We start from the raw sequence: 4,439 nt of genomic DNA, 5'->3' as shown, positions 1-4,439 counted from the left end.
TTAAGGAGGCGTGCCAGGGATTATAACTGAGTCACTGGACCACACCCCAGAGACTATATAAGAGAGTGTGGTGGCCATTTAAGACTCTGTGATGAACAAAAACTAACTCTGGCTAGTCACTTGAACAACACCTAAATCTGTCGAAGGTTCCTTGTTTTGAGCTGGACTATTTGCAATTTGTATGTATTTTTCTGTTTATCTGATGAACTAAAGCCCTTGGCAGTCGATGCTCGTATAACTGCCAAGTTTTAGATAACAACCTGTGTGCATGCCAAGTGCTTTCTTAACCCTCGGCTGGCTGTGTTTGTGTGTGTGTGGAGACGGGGACAGAACAGTCACCTCCCAACTGGACTACTGCAATGCTCTCTACATGGGGCTCCCCTTGAAAAGCACCCGGAGGCTCCAACTGGTCCAGAATGCGGCCGTGCGGGTGGTTATGGGCGCAACTCGTTGTGCCCACGTGACACCCCTCCTGCGTGAGCTGCACTGGCTCCCAGTGGTCTTCCGGGTGCGATTCAAGGTGTTGGTTACACCTTTAAAGCGCTCCATGGCATTGGATCTGGATACCTTCGAGACCGTCTTCTGCCACCAGTAGCCTCCCACCGGCCAGTTCGCTCCCACAGAGATTGTCTCCTCAGGGTGCCATCAGCCAAATTATGTCGGCTGGTGACACCCAGGGGGAGGGCCTTCTCTGTGGGAGCCCCTGCCCTTTGGAATGATCTGCCCCCAGAAATTCGTAAAATCTCTGATCTCGGTGTGTTTCGCTGTGCCCTCAAAACCATGTTGTTCCGCCAGGCTGGGCTATCAATGTAAAGATTTTAATTGGTTTTAAATGGGATTTTAAATTTGGAGTTTTATAAATTGAGCCTATTATTTAATAATTTTAATTATTTTTAAATTTTGTCTGTCTTTGTGTTTTTAATTAGGCTGTACACCGCCCTGAGTCCTTCGGGAGAAGGGCGGTATAGAAATAAAATAAATAAATAAATAAATAAATTTTAAGTATGATATTGTATATTTATGTTTTTAATTTTGGCTGTACACCACCCCAAGTCCTTCGGGAGGAGGGCGATATATAAATAAAATTATTATTATTATTATTATTATTATTATTATTATTATTATTATTATTATTATTATTATTATTATTATTAAATAGTGAAGTCTGCACTGAGATCAGGCAGTTTTGTATAGCTCAAAAAATAGTTAGGGCTGAAACTTTCATCTTCTGTTCTTGGCAATTTAAGAAGCATGCTACATTTTCTGTTTCTTGTTAAAGCTTATTTAGCAGTAGCAGCAATATAAATTGTGCTATTATTCTTTGTGACAGAAGAAAAGCCCAAAGAGCTGTATAATATTTTGCTAGTTCCTGTCTCCTCTCCAAATAGATTCTGGAAACTTTTAAGACAGTTGAACCAAATAAGAATGATTAGGTGTGTTTAAGAGGGGAAAATAATTCATTGTGCTGTAAAGGAAACAAATGAGCCTTTCTGTCTGTAAGAAACTGTTTTGTAATAGCAAAAACAGATAAGAAGAAAATATGCTATTACTCTTAGACCTTTTGCATACGAAACATTAGGGCATTGTGCTTCTAATGATATTGTTGTTGTTGTTTTTTGCTCAAAACTCTTGGGACTGCTGTCAGAATGTATTTCAATTGTAATTTGATCTGTCCTCTGTCTGTTTATGACATCCTGAAGGACAGGGCATTTCCGTTTATCTCTCTGGATTTTAATCCAGCAAATCTTTCTTTGTTCTGTGTTTAAAATAGAACATCGCACACTGTTTTGCAATTTGCCATCAATGTTTTAGTAGCTTCCTCTTGACAGCAATGAGAAGTTAATGAAAAATTGATGGCAAAATATGGTCCATAACTGTGATAATTAAATAATTTTAATTCTTGCACTTTATATCATTTTACCAAACATGTATCATCCTCATCAGATAAAGTAACTTGATCGGAATCATAACATTTTAGTTAATTTTAATAAATTTGAGGGGAAAAGCTCAGAACAATCCGGTTTTTAAAACTAGCAATTAAACTACAACTTAAATCCTTTATCAGTCAATCAAAATCATGGGGGAATCCTAAAACTTAACAAATGTTTTTTAGTATTCAAATTAAGTTTTAAGCAAAGTATATGTACCAGTTTATACATTTATACCTAGCATTGCTTTTTATGCTTACATGCACCTGTTATGCAGTTTTCTCCAAAAGCTGAACAGCAATTTACACACTTAGAAGTCTTACTCTTGTGTAGATGACTTCATTTATTTGATATCAATTGAACAGTTGGATATGAATTTTCTATATCATATAGAAAGACAAATCTATAAAGAACTACAGAACATTATATTTTCTAGTTTCTTTAAATGAGTTTCCTTTTCAGTTTCATTTTAAAGGTGCTGTAGAATTTCTCTATAATATTGACTGTTAAATTTACTTTACTGTATTTTGCTTAATGCTTAATCAAAGGCTGTTTCTAATGCCAAAATGAGTTTAGTACAAATTGGATTTTTCAAAGAGATAGTCTTATATAGGTAAAAGGAGGAGAAATTTCCTTATTTTAATAAGGGCTACAAGGACTATGATTTCACTCTCCCTATAATGTTTAGGAAATAAGATTTGGATGGTTCAAATGGAAAACAAAAGTCATAACATTATCTCATGTTGCTGGGTCTATGTGGTAATATAAATTATACATCAAATAATATTTCATGCAATTCATCATTGCTTTTTAAATAGACAACATATTAGGCTGCTGTCTATCAAATCAAACTGATGATCCACATGGTTCAATATTGTCTGAATTCATTGGCTGGGGTTTCTCCAAATGTTTATAGCTCCTCCAAAGAGTTCCCATCTGGGATTCCCTGCTTGGAAAACAGGTTCTCCACCACCAAACAACAGTTTTCCTCTGTGATATTAACAGCACTGCTATTTAAAAAAAGAAAAACATTTTCTCATACCAACTTGGAAGCATTTCATGGGAAAAGAAATTTTCCTGCCCCTGCCAAGTTCAACAGTTTCTTTCCCCTAGAAATTCTAGGTTAAATATTTTTGCTTATATGGGTTGGCTTCCAAGTCATTGACATTTTTAAAATTCTTGAAACTGTGGCTGTTTCGCACATGGGTCAAAACTATACTGAAATGTACAGCTCTGGTTGAAGGCATTTCTCTTCTTGACAACCCATTGGGGAAAAACTACATATTGTAGAATTTTAATAAATACCTATTCATTAGTGTTAATAGTTTTTAGTAATTTTTTAGAAGACAGTTGAAACAGTTTAGCTCAACTAAATATCCTTATTAAAGCCTTAAAATATGATTAAATTGGAAACACTCTAATACTGTGTTTCCCAAAAAATAAGACCTATCCTGAAAATTTTATTATTGATTTTTATTTGTATGCCTAATATAAGCTCAACCCCAAAAAATAAGCTAAGAACCCACCACTCCATCCCACCATCTGGTTGTACGAGGTAGGGTGAGGCACATGCGTAAAAATCAAGCTAGGGCGGGGGGGGGGGCTGGAGCTGCCCCATGTGCCCCGCACTCACTTATCTTAGGACTACCGCAGCCAGGCCTTCCATGCCCAGAAACCAGTGGTGGGTTGCCTCCGGTTCGCACTGGTTCTATAGAACTGGTAGTAAAACTGGTGGGAGGCTCCGCCCACTGACCCTGATGTCATGAAAATGCTTCTGTGCTTGCGCAGAAGAACATGCATGCGGCCCCGTTGTGAACTGGTAGTAAAGGTAAGTAGAACCCACCCCTGCCCAACACCTATCACTCTGCTGCCTGACTTCTGCATCTGCTTACAGCCACTTGTGGCCAGACGCCATGTGGTGCATTGTGCTGGTGCCACTGCAAGCAGCAGGAAGCCACGTGGTGCACTGGTGTTAACACTTGCACATGCAATGGCACAGCATACCATATAGCCTCCAGCCATGAGCAGTGGCACTGGCGTGATGTGCCTTGTGGCCTCTTGGCATGAGTGGTGGCATTGGCATGATGCGCCATATGGCATCTGGCTGCAAGCGGTCTAGAAGAAGTCAGACAGCGGCACGACAGGTGTCAGAGTGTGGGAGACCTGACTGTGGTGGTCCTAAGATAAATGGGTCAGACATCCCCCAAAATAAAACATGGTGCTTATTTTGGGCCCCCCCAAAAAATAAGACTGGATCTTATTTTCAGGGAAACACTGTATGTCAAAGTTTCCTGCATGAGTGATTACTTGATAGATTGAAGATTTTTCAAGGGATTCAAGAGAAGGATAATGTCACACTAGTTCCAGACAGTTCCAAATAAAGAAGGAAACTTGTGGAAACAAGGTTTTATTTATGCAATTGCATCTAAAGTTCTGCTCAGTCTGCTGGTTCCCCAATACCAGTGGACTTTTTTTAAAAAAAAAAAATCCACTTTTCAAAGAAGTAAGCCT

This window comes from Pantherophis guttatus, chromosome 8, assembly GCF_059756535.1.
Source record: "Pantherophis guttatus breed Tessera chromosome 8, ASM5975653v1, whole genome shotgun sequence".
Classification (NCBI taxonomy): Eukaryota; Metazoa; Chordata; class Lepidosauria; order Squamata; family Colubridae; genus Pantherophis; species Pantherophis guttatus.
The sequence above is the reverse complement of the archived record's forward strand: the minus strand, read 5'-3'. Positions refer to the sequence as shown.